Genomic DNA, 22,644 nt, shown 5'->3' with positions numbered 1-22,644 from the left:
AAACATACAAAGATTTCATTATGTTAGAACTAAAAAACTCATAAACCCTAAACTATCAAACATGCATAAAGAGCAATGTGAAAACACTTACAAAATCGGCCTCAAATGATGCCCATCCACCGCTCCCCAAGTGGTGCGAGCTCCCTGCCTCTACTCGCGCTCTGGCTGCATCCTTTTGTTGCTTCCACTTGTCGGGATTCTCCCGCGCTGCTTTCTTCGCATTCTTCCAATCTTCTTTGGCCGGCCAATCTGGCCTGTTCCACCCATTCTTGATTGCTTTTTGCACTTCGGAACGCTTGTGTTTGCAGTATTCGTGCATTCGAATCTTCATCAGGTCTTCATTGAAGCGCTGATCCCGTGTTGGAATGGGAAACTCATCATGAAGTATGCTGATGACTCTGTTTTTTAAATCACTTGGTACTTCACTCCATTTGTTTAGTATGTAGTGTCTAAACAGCTGAGAGAAAAGACCACGCATGCGCGAGATCACCTTCTTGCCGTCATCATCCATGATGATGCCGCCGTTGATGTCGACGGAGTAAGGCAAGCCCTCTGGCCGGTGACGCGTGAACTTGGGTGTCCCGGTAGGGGTCTCTAGCGGCGTGTCGATGGGGGTACGGACGTCAGGTGTCTCCACCGGCGTCTGGGCCCCGAAGCGAGGAGTGTCGAGTGGGGTGGCTCCTGGCGGAGTAGGTAGAGGTGTGTAGCTGCTAGGAACAGTCAGCCGCGCAAAACCTGGCGTAGATAGCGATGCTGTGGCTGGTGTGGGGGTGGGCAAAGAAGGGGAGGGTAAAGAGCCTCGTCGAACACGAGGCGGTGTGGAGGCATCGGCGGCGGAATCCCCACAACAACCGCCACCGCCACCACTAGAGCGCTGGTGTCTAGACGAGTGTGAAGATCGTCTCGTCGACGCCGAAGCTTCAGAGCGCGCCGAATGCTCTGAAAGAGAGGGAGATGCGGATGGAGTAGGAACGCGCGATGATGCGCCAGAGCGATGACGCTCCACGTACCACTGTCTCTGCTGCGGTGACAAAGAAGAAAGAAACTCCTCATCATCCATACCTGCATTAAACACACGAATATTTAAACTTAATATTGAATGAATAGAGTAGACAATGACGCAAAGACCATTAAATACAATGACGTAATGACGCATATAAATACAATGACGCAATGAATTGAGTGATAGAAGAGGCAAGTCGAAAACTTAGAATTTTCAATCAAAAGATGTGAGCGCGAGTAGAAAAGAGCGTTATACACCATGGAAGGTACTTAGAGAGCCAGAGCTTTTACAACACGGAGCAAAATTGTTCAAATACAATATTTGTGGCTTTAAGAGATCTCTCTCTCATCCTCGCATAACTCAGCATAACTTCCTATATCTATATAGAGCTCTCCGTTTAAACACATATCCTCTATTTCATTTTGTAGCTCCTCTGCATGCACCCCATATAGAGTAGTAGCATCTTGATGCTCGTCTGGCACCACTGCAGCAGCTTCTGATTGAGCATCTTCTCTGATCTCCTCCATTGATGCCGTTGTGATTGGCACATGGTATCCTTCATACGTCCTTGCACTACGAGGGGCTACCTCTATGACGTACCACCAGTTTGATGTAGACTTTGTAGGATGAAATATTACCTGCCAGAGCCACATAACTTACATGAGAGCTTTCAAGCACATAACTTGTAAAAGGGGGATGTTAACTATTTCCATACTTACTTGTTCACAATGCTCTGGTAGTACAAAAGTGTCTCTTAGGTCAGTCCATTTTCTTAGCAGAATCCACCTCAAGAAAACCAGACTCTCCTCTACGCACAGTAGCGTTGCGACCCTCCATGATTATCTTGAACCATTGCACGTCGAACAAGTCGACAAAAAATCCTCTGTAATCGATCCTCAAAATATCTTGCAGCGTGCCGAAGTAAGTGAGTTGCGCCACCACAGGATCTGCATCAGAGGAATGTCGTCGACTAGACTGTTCAAATTTTGCCATGATTCCACAATCTTGAGTAAAACGCTTTTTGTCGATTCGTTCCACCCTAAAATGTCGACCTTTACACCATGTTGCTGTGTATGACTTATACTACAACGAACAAAGATTATGAGTGGCTGTTCAAACGTTTATAAATAAAGTCACTTGCTAGTCGTACATTGCAAACTTACCTTGGTCGCGCAACCCCGAGAGTACTCCCACTCTTCTTCACTCACTTCGTCACCGCATTGTTGTGCGCTTTTCAATTGGTTGTGCAACCATCTTAAGCTCATGAAGGTTGGTAGGCTCTCCAGAACCGCTGGATAGTGCATCAGTGGTCGTCTTCCCCGTCTCCACTCGATTCGTGCCCTTTGTCGCTCTTGCTTTGCATCCTCATATTGTGAAATCCACTTTTGCATCACTGGATTGTGAAGCATGCAAAATCGGTTGATTTTAGCCTCTAGATCTTCCGTCATCTTCTTCTCAACACCGAGATTGCACATGACAATCCCAGATATGCGCTCATCATCTATGGTTCGCCATAGCGTGTCTCAGGATTTATCAAATCCGTCTAGCCACTCTCCAATGTACACTAGGGACTCTGATACCAACCAACCTTCTGCCATGCTACCCTCCGGACGTGCCTTTTGACGCACATATCCCTTAAGCGTTTTCATGAAACGCTCTAAGAAGAACATCCATTTGGAATGAACTGTGCCAGCTATTTCCACCTCATCAACTATGTGAACAAGAAGATGCACCTGAATGGTTAGCATTGTAGTAGGAAAATGTTTCTCAAACATGCACACAAGCTCCGTAGCATTTAGTTTGGCAAATGGTATGGAGTCTACGTTGATCTCCTTTTGTGAGATCCATTGCACCAGCTTTGCAAGTTTTTAGATTGTGTTACGGATGTCGAGAGACAAACATCCCTCCATGGCAACCGGTAAAATAAACTATAAAGTATGTGCAGCAATGATATTAAAGTCCACATTTTATGCAATGATATTAAAGTCCACTATGAACGTACCTGACACATTTTATGCCAATCGTGTGACTTCAAACCGGTAAGCTTTCCTTCTTTAGTAAAACACGTTCAGAGCGAGTGCATTACGCCAGTGGAGGTCCGCAAAGATCGAATGGTCTCTTTTACTTTGCGTTCTTGGGCTCCTGTGAAAATCCATGGTGCTTTAGGGAGTTTTATCGATCCATCAGACGCTGTTTGCGGCCAATATTGCTCCATACGATCCACATTTCTAAGGTCAACTCTGGCTCCCAAAGTATCTTTCTTGCCGGTCAAATGGTCCCATAGTAGATTACCCACATTCTTGAATATGTGCATTGGATCGAGCAAGTGATTGATCATGAGTCGGGGCCAGTATGGTAACTCGTACCATAGAGATAGTCTCTTCATCCCTGGAGGCAATCCGTCATCGCACATCTCCTTCTGCTCTAACCATGCTTGTGCAGACATCCTTGGTGGCTCTCTTCCCAAAAAGCCATCGCGTAACACATGATTCTCTGGAAGATACGCTTGATGACCTTTGTAGATTTGCTTCTTCAGTGAGGGTGTCCTACGTGCATTCAGTCTAGGTCCACATGTGACACATGCTCTGTATCTGCTTGTTTGAAGCCCTGCATGTATACACATGATAATAGATCAACTATGGGAAAAAACAAGATTTACAGTGTCTGAGTGAGGAGTGTCAGTAGATCACCTGAGCATTCTGTTAGCCCGGGATAGTCATGCATGGTCCACATTAGAATGCCTCTGATCAAAGCTTTCCGTCGTCCTGTGTGTCGGCTCATATCCACCACCTCTATGCCAATCCACAATTGTTGTAGCTCTTCCAATAGTGGATGAAGATACACATCCATATTCCCCACTTTATATCGCCCTGGCACAATCAAGCTTAGCCATAGGTGTCCCTTCTTCGTAGTCAACCACGGGGGAATGTTGTAGTTGACGATGACAACGGGCCATACACTGTAAGATGTTGATCTTTGACCAAATGGATTTACGCCATCCATAGCCAGGCCTAAGCGCAAATTTCGAGCTTCCCTGGCAAAATCCGACCATGTTCCATCTATATGTTTCCACGCTACGCAATCTGCAGGAATTCGTAGCACACCATCCGAAGATTTATTCTCCTCATGCCATGATGCTAGGGCGGCCATGGACTTACATTCGAAGAAATGCTTGATGCGAGGAAGCAGAGGGAAATGTCGCAAAACCTTTTGTGGAATTTTTGTCCCGTGGAGATCTACTCGATATCTTTCGGAATCACATTTCGGACACTTCTCCATGTCTATGTATTCCCCTCTGAAAAGAATGCAGTCATTAGGACAAGCGTGGATAGAATTGTAATCCATCCCCAAGTTTCGCAAAATCTTTCTTGCTTCATCTCGGGAATCTGGCATCACATTGTCAGCTGGTAGTATGTGCTCTTTCAGCAATCTACACAACATAAAAATATGATACAGTTGTGTAAAAATCTATCAGATCATTATACATTTAGAGTTCTATTAAAGTAAACTAATTGTAATAGATCACCTGAAAAGCGTTGTGACGCTAGTGTCACTCCATCCAAACTTTGCCTGCATGTTGAGAAGAACCAGGAGTGCTTTCAATCTAGACATACGTGCTCCATTATACAATGGCGTATCGGCTTCACTTTTCATATCATCATGGATAAGCCTTTCTGAATCCATGATCGTCTTGATCATTTCATCAATCTCGGGCTCAAACATTGCCTCGTTGGGAATGTGCTCTGCATGATCATCCCCCGAGCTGTCAGAGGATACATCTTGTGGCCTCACATATGCTGCTTGACCAAAGCACCTGCGAACACGTCTATTGGGTTGCAAGATTGCTGCTTGTTGGCCAGCGTCAGAGTCCGACGAGTTATAATTGGCAACAACTCGATCTATAATAGATGGATCGAACTCGCCAAATTTGCGAACGTGCTGCAAAGAAACACGTCTTGTCCGTCGCACAGCATGCTTGCATTGATTACAAGGACATAAGACCCTCGTTGAGAGATAGGTGTTTCGGTTGGACGGTCCCACATCCTCGTCGCTACTCATAATGAGGATAAAAAACTTATAACCTGGACAACAAATTTAATATTCTATTGGCATTCTTCGTCTTATCTCTCTCTCTCTCTCTCTCTCTCTCTCTCTCTCTCTCTCTCTCTCTCTCTCTCTCTCTTACCTCACATTCTCTAGTCATGTCCAATCCCCGCACACCTCGGTCTAGAGGTGCACGGAGATCAGAACCACCGGGTTATAATCTCGTCTTTATTGGTCAATACCTATATTTGTGTGTACAAGAAATCTACACACCCACGTCTACATGATACTGCATGTAGTGGACAAAACCTCTTTGCCTCTTCTCTAGCTGTAGCACTTCACTTCATCTTAACATCTTTTCACAGTAGATCTTTTCACTGTTCGTCTAACTCTAAACCCTAAACCGTAAGTAATTCTTGCTTGGACTCGATCTAACATAAATAAGCGTAAATCTAAATAAACGTAAATCTAACTAAAAATAAAGCTAAATCTAATTTAACGTAAGTCTAATGACTAGAGGTTGTTTAGATGGTCATTGTGTCGGGGATGTAGTGACTCTTGCCACCCTGAAGATCCAACTTCTTCCCTATCTTCTGAAGACATTTCACCAGTACTTTTGGATCGACGGAGCCCACCATGAGTGAAGGCAGCAATACCCTATATTCCATTGAGGGCTTTCTTCACCCGCTTCATGCAGGCATCGCAGTCTATGGAGACCTAAATCTAATCTAATATAACGTAAATCTAAATCTAGCTTAAATAAACGTAAATCTAGTTAAAAATAAACCTAAATCTAATTTAATGTAAGTCTACATATAACCTAATCTTTAACGTCTTTTAAGATAGTTTCCTACGACGTTATAACTCTCTTCTTCTTGTGTGTGTGCGTGTGTGTGGATGTGTGTGCCAATAAAAAGAGATAAATGGTATAACCTTTCTATCACCCATGCCAAGTATGATAGATTGATTATGCCATTTCCCTCTTGAATAATAGGTCTTGAGTTCAACTCCTCGTCAGCTAGATCTTTAGGTCTTTCAATTTTAATTAGTTTCCTACGACGTTAAATTAGTTTCTCTCTCTTTCTCTCTCAATGTGTGTGCGTTTTTTTGGATCGTATGCATGTTTTCTCTCTCTTTTCCTCTCTCAATGTGTGCGTTTTTTGTTTATGCATGTTCTCTCTCTCTTTTCCTCTCTCAATGCGTGCGTTTTTTGTTTATGCATGCTCTCTCTCTCTTTTTCTCTCTCAATGTGTGTGTGCATTCTTTGTTTATGTATGTGTGTGTGCGTTTTTGTTTTTGTTTGTACTCTCTCTCTCTCTCTCTCTCTCTCTCAAAAACACTATGTATGTGTGTGTATGTGTGTGTGTGAGAGAGAGAGAGAGGGAGAGAGAAAGAGGGGAAGGGAACATGAGAATGAGGAGAGGGAAGCAGCATACCTGGCTCTCCTTCCTCTCCTCGTGTGTGTGTGTGTGTGTGTGTGTGGAGAAGAAAAAGAGAGAGAGAGAGAGAGAGAGAGAGAGAGAGAGTGAGGGAGAGCGTTACCTGCTCCTTGCTTGAGGGCGCCAAAAAACTCAGATCGTTGGGCGCGCTCGGTTATTTTTTTACCCCAGCCGGCGTCGCTATGAGCGTCGCAAATTTACAAAGAAATTTGCGACGCTCATAGCGACGCCGGGAATTTTTTTTTGGAGCGTCGCTGTGTGAGCGTCGCTAATATGAAGAGCCTCTTGTAGTGATAGAGGGAAGCATCTTGGATTAATTTAGCCATTGCCTATCCCAAATTCACCATGGGAGAGTATATCCATGGATTTATCTTTGGATTACCCAAGTCTATCCATGAGAATACGGGAATATGGACAATAGTCGACAGGTTTAGAAAGAAAGCACACTTTATTCTTGTCAAAAAGACTATTAAGGCACATCAAATGGATACTCTCTTCATATCTTAGATTATCAAACACCATGGATTGCCAACATCCATCGTGTCAGATAGAGATCCTAGAATGACCAAATAATTTTTGGAAAGGTCTCTTTAAAAATCTAGGTACAAGATTGAATTTATCTTCAAAAATCTAGGTACAAGATTGAATTTATCTTCAACCTATCACCACAAACAGATGGCCAAAGTGAGATAGCCAATCTTACGATACTGAATCTACTAAAGACTTATGTTACAAAAGTAGATCAATGCTCACAATGAGAAAATTACTCATCTCTTGTAGAGTATGCATACAATAATACTATCCATACTTCTACAGGAAAAATACCTTTCGAAATCATTGAGGGAAGCCCTAAAAGTCCCTTGCTACTTAAAGCACATGGAAAGATCTTCGCTACCAATGAGTATAGCCGTTACCTACAAGAATCTTTTCAAAAGATTAAGGAGGCTATATCCATCTCTCAACAAATAAAAAAGCTATTGCTGACAAGCATAGAAGGGCCTTAACATTTAAAGAAAATGATTGGGTCTTACTTAAGTTTCCCAAGGCTCAATTGCGGCAAATGACTGGCAATATTCCTAAGGGCCATCAAAAGTAATATGCTAAATTATAAAAAAGATACTATGGTACTTCCCAAATCTTAAATCCAATCAATGAGATGGATTATTAACTCAAGTTGCCCAACCATTAGCTCATACACAATGCTTTTCATGTTAACCTACTTAAGCCCTACAAAGGAGATCCACCAAGTGAACCAATTATTGAAGACCCTCGTGAAATCAAAGATAAGAAGAGGTTCTACAAATCGAAGCTATCCTTCGGCATGAAGACAAGGTACTATGACATGGTAAGATTATTCGATGATATCTTATTAAGTTAAAAAATTATCCTTTTGAGGATGCTAGATGGACCATGCAAGGAATATAGCTTAAGGATAGTATGAACCTTGTCAATGCTTACAAGGCTACATTAGAGTAAGAAAATGTACAAATTACTTCTAAATTCCCAATATTTTTGTCTTGTAAGACTAGTTCTCTTTTTATTGTGCACAAATTTAAATAGTATGCATGCTTAGAATCATGTTTGTGATGATGACGTCTCTCAAACACCAAGTAGAATCTATCACTCTACTTGGGAGAATTAAATGGACTAAAGAGCAGACATGCTTGCAGTAGAGCTATGTCTCCCAAGCACCAAATGGATTATTCATCTATCTTGAAAAGATGTCATACGGTAAAACGTTATCCTCTACCCGCTAAGAAACATTGACTAATGACTAAGTCTTTATCTCTTCTACTTCATAATCACGGATGACTATGAATTGAAGAGAGAGATAATGTCATAAAATCTAGTATCTAACCAACCCAAATGATTTTCTCATATTAAACTGATCATTTGATGTGGGATAATAAATGGGAACAAGGGTAACAATAATGTCATAAAATCTAGTATCTAACCAACCCAAATTATTTTCTCATAATAAACTGATCATTTGATGTGGGAGAATAAATGGCAACAAGGGTTAGAATATCGACATGTGCTTACGGGTCGATTTCAACACAGCCAATGGTAAAGGGGTCCAAATGTGAGATGATTTGTCAAAGATAAAGGCTAGCCAATGGAGCTTAAAAGACCTTAGGGTTAGCGTCATTAAAGACCTTCAAAGGTTAGTGTTAAAAGTACTTTGACCTTAGGTAAGCTAGGGCTAAGATTGAGGTGGGAACCCGGCCCAAGCTCGAGGTGATTGTCATGCTTGCTAACTAAGGTGCTTGAGGTACGTGTCATGCTTGCTTACTAAGGTGCTTGAGGTGCTTGTCGTGCTTGCTGATTAAGATGCTTATTGTGCTTGTTGTGCTTGCTAACTAAGGTGCTTGAGGTGCTTGAGGTGCTTGTTGGGCTTGCTGACTAAGATGCTTGAGGTGCTTGTGGGAACACTACCCAAGCTTGAGGTGCTTTGTCATGCTTGCTAACTAAGGTGCTTGAGGATAAGGTGTTCAAAAATTCAAATCCAATCCCTACTCAAGAGGGGGCGTGCACTAAAGCTAGGGGCAATGAGAGAGAACACACACACTCACACATAAGGAAAGCCCAAGCCTCAAGAGATAGCAAGGACACATGTCAAGCCCCTACCCATGTTGCCCTCATGGTATGCCTAAAGCCTATTGGTTGGCCTCCCAAGGGGTCCAATGATAAATTAGTTAATTTTATTAATTGCTTTTGCATTTATCAAGTCCTCTCTCTCAAAGGGAAAAGGGGGACACTTTTTCCAAGGCTACCCTTATTGCTTGATATGCGTCTTGCATGTGATTCACTAGGCTTGGAGGTGTCCAATGCGCTTCAAGCATGAGCTACAATGGGGGGTCGACCAAGGCAAGAAGGGGGGTTTCTTGGGGGTATACTCTCCCACACACACTCACACACACATCTCGTTGTGTGAAGTACAAAGATCAAGATCTCCATCTCCTTCTCCAAGATAGTAGAGAAGTTGAGAACCTACACCAACACTCTTGGCTATGGAATGCAAATCCAACCAAGAGCCATGCTTCAATGCTTAAGCTTGCCATATTCTCCATCTTCATTACTATGCTATTATGTATGCTAGCAAGAAGATTGATGATAAGTGACTAACTATTTCTTTCTATTATGGAATGTTTCTTCTTCATCTTCCCTATCCTCATTCACCGCTAGCTCTCTCCACCTTCGAAGGTGTTTGAGGCCTTTGGACCGAGGCTTGGGATAGCTACTGCTTTTTACAAAGTTTACATTATTTTTGTGATGCATGAAGCTTTCCATCTTCATTGCATCATCTAGGTCACAAGGAACACAATGATTGTATTGTACCAAGTCTCTCTTAGTAGGAGAATCCATAATACAGATGCCTATTGGAGGGGGATGACTCCACATAAATTCGGACCTCAATTGTTGTCAAGTTCTCTAAACTCTCTCTCTCTCTCTCTCTCTCTCTCTCTCTCTCTCTTAAAAGTATTAATCATGCCAAATTAACTAATGATAGCCCTTTTTCGGCTCTCCATAATCGCCATAGTGAGTTACCTCACCCTACCAAAATCACCTAAACACTGTGGCTATTCCTACCTTTTCACTGTACATAGGCATGTGTGAGTAAGGGAATTTTTTCCATATCTCCTTAAAACTCTTAGTAGCTAGCTAGTAATTTGGGCTAGTTGAGCCAAAAAACTAAATAAATTTTAAAAATAAAATATATTATGGCCCATTTGTGTTGTAAATATTGCATTGTATATAGGGCCTAAATATAAAGAATTTTCAAAATTATTTTGGTATTTATTTAAATATTTCTACCTAGGTGTGCGTTATTTTCCTATGTATGCTATGTACATTGACTCACCATTACCACAATTTTCTTGGCATTTTTCATACTCTTTATTCCATATAAAAATATCTTCACACAAGCTTCTCTTATATTTGGAGAATCCACTCCAAGGGAAAACTTCAAAAATACCTTTCACCATCAGTAGTTGCCTTTCACTAAATTTCTATTTCCTATAGGTAGTTTTTTTTATCTCTTTTCAATAAATATACTTCAATAAAACTAAATGAGGGTCCCCTCAGTTGATTCCTTATATTTTCATATATCTATTTTTTCCATTTTATATTTATATATAGCTGACACTATTCTAGATTCCATAAATTGTTTATATATACTAGCCTATTTTTTCCCATCTTATCCATGTATTATATTTTGCATAATCCAGAACCATGCATATTTTCAAACCTCTCAGAATCAATTAGGTCATTCTCTCATGCAAGGAGGGGCTCACCTTTGGAGCCATATGCAAATTCAGCAAAAGGGGGGACACTAAATACTTTTTTGTGAAGAAAAACAAGTATTTTGGTGGGATTTTTTATATCCATCTCCACTCCCAATTGAAAGTGGTGGTCAAAAGAGAAAATGTGGACCAAAAGTTGAATAATCACCTCAAACATTTTGGTGATTTTTGTTAGGAAATAAGACGTAGCTAAATAGATTTTTGAGTAGATTACTTAATGGAGAGAGATAGATTTCACACACAAGAGATTATACTAGAGTAGAGAGAGAGAGAGAGTACACACGATATACGTGGTTCACCCAATGTGGGCTACGTCCACGGGAAAGCAGCCACTTAATGGCTTTAGCACTTCAAAAGAAGAAGTAGTTTACAAAGGGATTAAACCCTTGATAGAGCGCCCGACTTGCTTCACTCTCACCACCTCACACTCACCTTGTTGCATCAACTTCACACTCTGAAATGTGTTGAGTAGCGTTCAATGGTAACCGTGCATTTGCACTACATTTCTACTCAAATGTATATATTTTTTATCAAAGTTTTAACCTAGTGTTCATTCTCTCTTTCCGTAATAGCCTTTTTCCATACAAACACCTTACCCTTCTCAGATCTTTATGCATCTACATCATATTTCTCTCTTCATGCTAAATGTAAATAGTAAACTTAATTCTACTCTCCTAGTTTTTTACTGTATATTCTTTTAACTAATTACCTTTACTAATTTAAATAGCTATCTACATCCCATAATTTATAAATAAATAATTTATGGGCACTTATCTTACCCATCTTCTCTCAAGGGTAGGGTTAACCTTGTAGGCCTTCCCTTCCCCACCACTATGTGACCCAAGTCTTGGATCATTTACTTGTGCTGGTCAACAAATCTTAAATATAATGTATATCCCCAATAAATCAAACTTTATTGGAGCCCACCTCATTTGTTTAAGGTGGATTCTCTTTTGAAAAAGCATGCTACACCTTGGATGCATGCTAAAGGGGCCCCTACAAGGAGACTTTGTTCAAAAGGTGTTTTGGATGCATCTCGAACGCCTTAGCTCGTGGGTATACTTGAGGAACACTCCAAAATCAGCTTAAACACTTTGAGAAGGCAACTTTGCCTTTTACAACACCCAATTCTGAGTTACAGGCTGAAAGTTATGGTGAAAACAAGGTGCTGCGGACACTGTTACTGCAGGTCAAAGTTACAATCAGGTAAACCACAAAGGTGAAAAGTTTTCTTGACTTCTTCAACATTCTAAAATACCAATGGGGAGTTAAAAACCACTTGCATGTGGAGGGGTCGGCTCGAGATGCTTCCAAAGACACAACAAACAAGATGGGGACACTCTGCAGGGGCCACTGGAGGGACATCATGGTGGGGCCCACATACATTATCAACCCTTATGGAGCCTCCACGACCTAAAACGCTATTTTTTATGAAAAAATAAGTCCCTTATTTGCATAATTGAAGGAATGGTCAAAAGGGAAACTAACTATGGTTAATTCCTACCCTAGTCAAGTTTAACCTAACCCAAGGTCTTGTACAACTATAAAAAGGCCCTTTGGCAAGCACAAAAACACACACACCTACTCCATTGCTGCAAATAAGCTCCTCTAAGGTTAGGGAAGCCCTAATCTCTCTCTCCTCTTGTCTCCCTATCCATTTCCTAAGCTCGCTATCATAAGCGGCACCATAGAGAGAGCATCAATATGCTATTGCTACCATTCTCTTGCAAACATTTCTCTTATCATACTCATCCCTAAATAAGGATTGTAGATTCTATATGAGAGCAAGGATATCAAGTTCAATGATCTATCTCATGGTTTGATCTTGCAATTGGGGTGTCGTCGTCACACTTTTGCTCTAAACGCATGTAAAATTGGTAAGCCTATCTTGGCAGCTTTTCATATTTTGTGCTCATTGGGTTGCTTGTTTGTTGAGAAAGTTTTTTGTACACCATGGTGTCTATTTACTTGGCTTCTCTCCTTATGTTGTGTGTAAGTAAGTCTTGGGGCTGCATAGATGGAGAAGAGCTCTCTATGCATGCCGCCTTATGTGTGTAAGTAGTCTCTTCTTTTGGGAAAGGAAAGGAGTTGTCAAGTATTTGTGCATTGTGGTGTTTTGAGTTTTGAGGTTTTGTGATTGCTTTTCTTAGAAGTATATGAGCACTAATATGGTGAAGGTCAATCTTTGCATGTGAGTTTGTGCAGCGTTCAAAGGGATTGCTTAAGGAGTGTGTGTTGAATGGTTGAAGGGCATTTTGTGTTGAAGCACATAAGGAAGGTGTGAGTGTGTGTGTGTGTGTTGTATATGGTTTGTTTTGGTTTCCTTCTTTCTCCATAAAGAGGGTGGTGCCCCTAAGAAATATGTGTGTGTAGGGTCTCACGGAGTGGTTGTCTGGTGGGAGCCTTGAGTTGAGCCCCATCTCAAAAAATCCGCTCTCATAAAAGTGGTGCCCCCACGGAGGAACTTTCCTAATTGCCTTCTATTCTCCTCATGAACAATAGAGTTACACCATATGCTTTTCATTTTTCACAACGCATCAGAATTAACATTTGTGTAGATCGCAATTTTTTTTACTAACAACGCATTGTTTTTATGTTTGGAGCAGAAAGACTTGGTGAAATCTTGGCATCTCCAAATCCCATCATTCTTCCATTCATTAATTATGATGATTCTTTGATGTCTATGTTTTTATTTTGTTTTGAGGCAGGGACAAGAGGCGCTTAGATAGCGATCCACTCAAAGGAAACTTTCTTCAAGAGAAAGAAAAAGGAGAACACATTGTCACATGAACCAACCTGGAGCTGTTTCTCCTTTTACACCCATAACTCGTCAATCTGTGCACATCATAATTACTACAAAATTTAGATTTCAAGCAACCATTAGGAGAATTTTTGGACCCACTCGCCTTAATGAAATTAATGCCTCAATCAACCCTTTTATTTTGCCTATGATAAATTATGAACTAACACTTGATGTATATATTTTCATTTTGATGTGATCATCGTAGTCAAAACTTTGTGGTACACAAACCTCCTTGTATTGTAAAAATGTCAAGCACTTTTCCTACCTTTCATTCTAAAAATGGTGAGGATGCACAAGAATTTCTGGACAATTTGGAGATGGCACACCTCATCTCTGGGAGAGATCAAGAAGAGGTAAAGTTGCGTGCTTTTCCACTCGTTCTCAAAAGGGAGGCTAAGGCATGGTACGAGGCCTTGCAACCTCAAAACAAAACAAATTGGGAGAGGCTACCTGCAATTTTTCTTGCAAAATTTGGGCAAGGAGATACTCCAGAGGGTCTTTGGAAGTGTCTACTTCAACATAAACAGGTATTCCTTGAAGACTACCCATCTTATGAGGCCATTTTCCTTAACCTATGGGATAGATGGGAGGCTACCTTACAAAACCAAGGTGGTGCACCAAACTTTCTAAAGAAATATAGGTTCATGGATGGGCTTGTATCCAATTTTGAAGACCAAGGTAGAGTTAAAATTCCCATCAACATTTGAGGAAGCACGTGAGGTGGCCATGGTCAAATTCAAGAAGTTAAATTTTCAAGCACATATAACAAGGGACCTAAATGAAGTCATTGAGAGGGATTCTTCACCAAGCATGGGAGCACAAGTTAGGGGCTCTCTTGCCCAAACTTCACAAATAGGGGAAGGATCACAACAAGAGATCTTGCAAAGATTAACTCAACAAATAGAGAGTCTCACCTTGAATCTAGTGTAGGGCCTACCCCAACAACGACAACCAAGAGAAGGGAATCGCAATCAACGACGTCAAGCACAAGAGTTGAGATGCTGGAATTGCAACGAAGTTGGTCATGGCATGTATAATTGCCCTCACCCTCAAAGACTTCCAGGGGACATATACCCTCCTAGACCCGCTCTGCTCATGGTGTAGCAAGAGCATGCTGAAGCCCCGCAAATTCTTCATCGACCACCACCACCTCCAGTGGCAAACATCCCTCCTGTTCCACTAGTGGATGAAGAGAGAGGAGTAAACGTCATAAAGCTGGAAGAGGAGATAGAGGTGAGCCCTATACATTTTGATGTTATGCCAGCAAAAAAGCGCACAAGAGCACACAACAAGGATGAAGACACAAGGAATGAAGAGTCAGAACCTGCAAGGAAGGAGAGGAAGAAAAAGTCAAAGAAGGAGGAAGAAGACAAGAAGCAGAGGTCAAGGCGAAGGGAGATCGGCATCAACGATTTTCCATTAGGAAAGAATATGGAACCCTACAACATCTTAGAAGATTTGCAAACTCAAAAGCCCAATATTTCTTGGCCTCAACTCCTACATCTATCACCCAAGGTGAGAAAGCACTGGTCCAAACTTGTAAGCACAAGACTCCCAAGAAAGAAAGAAAAGGTGACAGTAAAGGCATTGACTTCAAATCTACAACAAGATGTGGAACCTATTGTAGATGCTTATGTAAGGGGTAGGAAGGTATCCAATGTGTATGTTGATGGTGGAGCACAAATGTGTGTGATCACGGAAAGAGCCATGAATAGACTAGGGCTTGAAATCACTAAATCCTCTAATTGTCAAGCTAGGCTGGCCAACAATGCAAGTGTAAAGGGCCTAGGGATCATCGAGAATGTAAAAGTTTCTGTATGTAATATAGATGCACGTGTGGACATGTATGTTATGCCAGCCAAGGGGGAGGGCTATCCCATCATCCTAGGGAGGCCTTGGCTCATTGCTGTAAATGCAAATCAAAAATGGGGACGAGGACAATTGATTCTCAAAAAGGGGCAACATGTAGTATATGATTGGCATGAAGGAAAGCAGCTCGACATCAACTATGAGACCACGGCTGATGAAGAAAGTGAAGAGAGTTTTGGCTCAAGCGACGAGGACAGTTCAACCACTACATCCAATAGCGAAGAAGAATCATCTTTGGAGGTAATGGGAATCATCTTCAACACATCAAAAACTCCATCAATAGAGGTTGACCCAACAAAGGATGACAAAGGTGACCACAAGCACTTTGAAGACTTTGAGAGGATGCTTGCAAAAGATCTTACCCCTGAGGAGAAGCGGTCCTACATCGATATGCTCAAGAGGTATCCCAATTTGTTTATCACTGATTACTCACAAATTAGAGGTGTGGATGTTATAGAGCATGGCATAGAATTAAAACCAGGTACTAAACCTGTGGCTCAAAAGCTAAGGCGCCTAGGAAAAATACAACAAGAGGCACTTTTGACAGAGGTTAACCGACTCCTCAAAGCTGGTTTCATTTACCCTGTGTCTAACTCTGAGTGGGTGTCCCCAATTGTAGTAACCCCTAAAAAGAACGGAAAATGGAGGGTCTGTGTTGACTACAAACCGCTCAATGCTGCAACAAAGAGGGATCATTTTCCTCTTCCTTTCCAAGATGAAATCTTAAACGAAGTAGCCGGCTATGAATGTTACACAGTGTGTGATGGGTATTCAGGGTATTTTCAAATCAGAATAGCAGAAGAAGATCAATTAAAAACCACTTTCATCACACCTTGGGGTTGCTTTGCCTATAGAGTGATGCCATTTGGGCTCACAAATGCTCCTAGTACCTTTATAAGGTTTACAACTCTTGTCTTTCAGCCCTTCTTTGGAAAGTCAATTAGGGTTTTTATGGATGACTTCTGTATCTATAGTAGCCAAAGACTTCATTGCCAAAAAGTTGAGGAGGGGCTTAGGAGGCTTCATCAATTTGGGGGACAACTTAATCCTGAGAAGTGTCACATTGCAGAGTCACAAGTAGTATTGCTAGGTCATGTGGTTTCTTTGCAAGGAATTCAAGTGGATCCATCAAAAGTAAATGCTCTCTTGTCACTACAACCACCAACAACAACCAAGGAGCTCATGACTTTCAACCACAAAGTAAGGTACATGTCTCGTTTCATTCACCTTCTAGAGGAAGCTATTGCACCTTTGCACAAGCTAGCAAACAAACCCACATTTGAATGGAGAGAGGAACACGAATTATGCTTTACTGAAGTAAAGGGTATTCTCAACTCTCTTCCAACAATAATGCCACCAGATCCAAAGGATACATATTACATCACGCCAAGTGTAGGAATGGAGGCCATCGGTGTAGTTCTCATGCAAAAAGACCCAAAAACATGCTACATGAGGCCAGTATACTTTGCAAGCAAAGTCATGACCGCTGCAGAGAAGGGCTACACTGATATGGAGAAGGTGGTATTCACAATTATGTTTGCGGTAAGAAAGTTCCGATCATATCTCTTACCTACACCATTTGTCATTCTCACCATGGAAAACAATTTACCATATGTTGTGCAACACATGAGCCTCTCATCTAGGATAGACAAATGGGTTCTAGAACTTCAAGAGTTCGAATACACTTTTCTTGTGGAAGATAGCACAAGGGCAGGTCTTGCAGACATTCTCACATACAAAGTGAGAGAAAGGAAACAGTCACCAAAGGCAGGAGACAACGCTACACCACAAAATAATGAGGAGGAGATGGACAATGCACACATTTTGTGCTTTGATGGAGCTTACCGACGACAACACGATCAGGCAGCAGGGGGGGTTCTTATTCTAAGTCCACAAAGGGAAGTTCTTGTTAAGAAAGGTATCACCTTGGAAAATGCCCATTCTAATAATGAGGCTGAGTATGTCACCTTAAAGTTGGGGCTTGAAGAATGCAGAAAACTTGGCATCGAAAGACTTATAATAAAAGGTGATTCCTTACTAATGTTGACTTATGTTTGTGTTAAAGTCATTTAGGTGTTCTGCAACTGAACCATTCTCTGTCATCTGTAGATTGAACAAGCGCTTTATAAGAAATACCTTATTGGATGCCGATGGTTTCTCATAGAAGTCGTCAAGTGACTTCATCAAGTCCTCCGTGGTCTTCATCTCCGAAACATTGAAGGCCACCGTTGACGCCAAGCTTAACCGGATTGTTCTCAGTGCCTTTCGATCAAGGAGAATCCATGCTTCATCTGCCATTGTTGCAGGCTTCTTCGCAAGACCGCCTAGTGGCAAATAGAGGTCCTTATGGTAGAGATAGTCTTCAATCTGCATCTTCCAATGTTGGTAGTTTTTGCCGTTGAACTTCTCAATCTTGAGCTTCCCTTCCTCCGCCATAACTCCCACTCAATTCAAGGAATCCTTTCCTTTAGATAAATTAGCTACGAGCAAACCTTGCTCTGATACCAGTTGTTAGGAAATAAGACGTAGCTAAATAGATTTTTGAGTAGATTACTTAATGGAGAGAGATAGATTTCACACACAAGAGATTATACTAGAGTAGAGAGAGAGAGAGAGAGAGAGAGAGAGAGTACACACGATATACGTGGTTCACCCAATGTGGGCTACGTCCACGGGAAAGCAGCCACTCAATGGCTTTAGCACTTCAAAAGAAGAAGTAGTTTACAAAGGGATTAAACCCTTGATAGAGCTCCCGCCTTGCTTCACTCTGACCACCTCACACTCACCTTGTTGCATCAACTTCACACTCTAAAATGTGTGTAGAAATGGCCTCCTTTTATAGGCCAAAAGGGTTGCCCTCTCTTATGAGAGACAGCCATGTGTAGCCGCCCTTGTGCGAATAAGTCCAAATCGGAACCTCCAATTTGCCCATGTGTGGCCGCCCTTGAGAAGACAAGTCCGCTTTTGAATTCGGCCACCGGCCACCGGCCATTGACTTCCGACCACCGGCCATCGACCATTGACTACCAGCCACCGGCCAACCTACCGGTTGTTTTCCGGCCATAATATTCCGGCGAAAAAGAATATTCCGGCGAAAAAAAAAGTCTCGGGGTCCTCCGCCCCCGAGGCCTTTAAAGTTGCCCCTGATTCTTGTCCGTGAAAATTTTGGTTTCCGGTGAGTGATTTTCCTTCATGCACGATGGATTCTCCTCATAATGGGGGCCTTACAAATGTGCGATTTTACCATAGAAAATTACAAGGGTAAATCAGGCTCCATACTTAACAATTTTTGGAGCAACCACCGGTGAGCTAGGAGTTTTGGAGTGGACCCCAGTCTGCCCACTTTTCTCACAAGTAGCCCATAGTCTTCGCTCACCTCTTTCCATACTTCTACACCTACACACACACATTCATTACTCTCAATCCCTCAGTGAAACCTACACCTTTCATAGTTCTCTCACCGTCTTCACCATTAACCTCCCCTCTTACTTCCATAGCTCTCATATGAGCTCTACATGTACATACACCATCTCTATGCTTCTCTCTATTACTTCCAAAGTACAATTCCATCTTACCCCTTCTCTATATACGCATGTAAACCATGCTTAACCTCTGAAAATTGTGAGATCTCATCAACCAAATTTCCATTTTCATCGCGATAATCAACCTTGGCGGCGGTGGCGTAAAGAAGAGAAGACGAAGAAGAAGATCGATAGTCATTTTGAGAACCTACACAAGACTTCTTTAACCTTCACCATCACAAGAATTTTCTCACTTCATTCAACCATATTACTTCAACCATCCACCCCATTCTACCCATTGTAAATATATCATTAACTTTCTAGTGATTACTAACACTAACCACTAACATACTTACACAAAATAGCCATTGAGCTAACCATAAAAGAAAACTCACCTCAAGACATGTACATAGTAACTCTCTCTCTCTCTCTCTCTCTCTCTCTCTCTCTTTTCTTCCTTAAAACTCTACTTTCACCTTATCTACCATCAATAATGCTCTCTTTTGAGCCCACATCCATGACTCAAGCAGACAAAGAAGCCCCACAATGTTTTGATATTAAAAAAACATCATAATCCTGATTTTTTATCTTGTAAATTAAGATTTTCAATAATCTTAATGAGGGGTCTCCAACGATTAAATAGGCCCCTCTCCTTCTTGTAAAACAACCTACAATATCTCGCACAACACCCCAACAGTCTATGCGTGAGGAGAGACTTAGGCATAGCGACCCATTTGTGAGCTTCACTCTTGGTGCGAAAGAAGCTTTCAAGCTACACATTGCAAGTGAGAGAGCGTGAGTTCAAAATCTTAAAACCACTATTGTATATGGTCCTCCATCATCAATAAATTGAGGTTTGGTGCATCAAAGGCGTGATTCCACTTTCAAATCTTCGTCCTTCCACTTGTGCGGTACGGTTTAGTGAATTCAAGGTGACTTGTGTATTTTGAGTTTCTATCGTTTGATCTCGTTTTAGAAAGCGTTTTAGTGTTCTTTCATTGCCAATTTTGTGTCCATTGTAAGAGGGTATTATGGTGAGAGGTCTCCCACACCCTAAGACAGTGTGAGTGTGTTGGCAATGTTTAGCATTCACTAAGCATTGAGTTAGTTTTTGTACAAGATCTTTAATAGCATCATAACGAATCATCTCCATTTGCAAGTCACAAATAAGGTATTACGCTAGATCCATTCCTCTCTCTCTTTACTTTTCTCTAGCTCTCACTTGTCCATTTTGTGTGTGTCTTGGTGTGAGGTTTCTTGTGTGTGTGTTTTGTCGCGCATCTTCTTGGTTGTGAAAAATCTCTCTTCCATCCTAGTTTGCATACCATAACTAGGTGGTGCCCCTATCTTGTTTGGGTTTGGCTGTGGGTTTGTTATTGTGTTGTGCTTGTGGTTGCCCCAGCCCCAATTGAGCAGCATGGGAGCCTTGAGGGGTGTTCACAGGTCGCCTCTCTGTTGTCCACCCCGGACCGCCTCAATTTTGGTGCCCCCACTGAGGAGGGCTTGTGTTTTTTTTTGTGTAGGATTAACCTTTAGCATAGTCAAGTAGTTTGCATGAATCACGAGAATTTGTATGATCCTTTCATTCCCATTGCAAGGCCAAAGGTACACATAATTGTTAGTAATGAGTTGTAATTTCAACGTGTAATTCGTAGAATTTTAGGTCCTCTTAGTTTGGCCGAGATAAACGTTTCAGTAAATCCTTTTATTTTTCCTCTCATTGGATACGACCTTAGTTTGGACGTCTATATTTTTGTTTTGTTTTAAGCATTAGGTCATGCATAGACAATGGATAATGGCACAAGAATAGAGGGTTTCCCCTTCCATTTCACTCCACACATTAGAATAAAGATTGCAATTAGTAGAAAAATCCATTTTCAACAACGTATGGTGTTCATGTTTGGTGCCCAAAGAGTAGGAGAAATTCTCGCGTCACCAAACCCTGTCATCTTGCCTCTTATTGATTATCATGGGTCATTTGATGTGAATATTTTTATTTTGCTGTAGAATAGATTGCAATTTAGAAAATATTATTGTGTAAGTCTTTTTAAGAAAGAAAAACAAGAACGTGTTGTCACTTTGAAACTGATTCAATGGAGGCCCAACACCAAATGTCCGGATATCCTCTTTTCTTTGGAGAGCCTGGAGAGGATGCAGAATTATTTTTAGAAAATTTCAAGATGTCTTGCCGTATCAAGAGGATAGTAACTGATCAAGAACGTGTAGAAATGTTTGAGATGGTCCTTAGGAAAGATGCTAGCACTTGGTTTGACTGTTTGCCTGAGGAAGTAAAAGAGAATTGCACGGAAGTTGTGAAACATTTCAAAAGATACTTCTTTGATTCCCAAAACACTCAAAAGCTATGGCAAGATATTGTTTCTCACAAACAAAAAGACTTAGATGACTACTACATGCATAAACAAGAGTGTCTACGTCTTTGGGATATATGGGTGATAAATGTTGCTAACCTTGGTGATGGTGCAGAGTTCCAAAATAAGAAGAGGTTCATAGTCAGTCTTTTTCCCACACTCAAGATAAAAGTTGAGATGGGTGCATCTGCTACCTTTGATGCAGCTGAAACTAGGGCTGTTGAGAAGTATAGGAAACTCAAGTGTCTAAGAGGAGAGGTTCCAATAGAGGGTCCTAGACCTAATGGAAAATTGCAAGCATCATCATCCAGAGAGATTTCTGAGGTAGCATCTGAAGTGATTGAGAAATTAAATGAATCTTTAAGCAACCTGTCAATTCACCTTGCACAAGCTATAGGTCCAAAGGGACAAGCAAAGAAGTCAAAAGAGCGAGAGCCACCACGACCTAGGAGAGTCTTGCAATGTTGGAATTGCGGAGAGTCTGGACATGGGATGTATAATTGTCCTTGGCCCCGTGGGGAGCCAGGGAGACCTAACTTGAATTACCCAGTGATGAATGCAAGTGAAGGAACTAGTCAATAACCACGGCTTCTACAAAGGCCAAATGGAGCAAGACCACATCCACGACGAGTGGAAGGAATTCCACCTTTGCCAGACCCAAATGTGCATGTGGTAGAGGTGACAAATTCCAATCAGGTGGACATGGAAGAAAATGGCATTAAGCGTGGCCGTGGAAAAGGTAAGGAGACCAAAGAAACCAAGAGGACTCATTGTCGTATCAATCTCCAAGACTTCCCTCTTGGACATGGTATGGCTACATACAACTTGTTGGAAGAAATGAAAGGTAAGGGTCCTGATATCTCATGGCCTCAATTTCTTGTATTATGCCCACAAGTTAGGAGATATTTAACGAAAGCAGTTAGCACTAGGAGAAAGGTAAAAGATAGTGTGCCTGTTGTAAAAATTGCACAAGCTAAAATGAATGAGGATATTACACATGTGCTGCTAGATTGTTACATCAAAGGGAGATTGGTTAGGAAAGGTCTAGTGGATGGGGGGTACAAATTTGCATTATGACAGAGGGACTCATGCAAAAACTAAGCATGCACATCCATGAGACACCTAGAATTAAAGTGAAAATGTCAAACAAGAGCAAGGATAGATGCGTAGGCATTTGCAAAAATGTTTTTGTAGAGGCCTTTGGCATTAAGAAGGCACTGGATTTCTATGTTATGTCTACCAAAGGAAGTGGTTACCCATTTATCCTAGGAAGACCATGGATAATGAAAATG

This window comes from Adiantum capillus-veneris, chromosome 10 (genome assembly GCF_014529385.1).
Source record: "Adiantum capillus-veneris isolate H3 chromosome 10, ASM1452938v2, whole genome shotgun sequence".
Lineage (NCBI taxonomy): Eukaryota > Viridiplantae > Streptophyta > Polypodiopsida > Polypodiales > Pteridaceae > Adiantum > Adiantum capillus-veneris.
The sequence above is the reverse complement of the archived record's forward strand: the minus strand, read 5'-3'. Positions refer to the sequence as shown.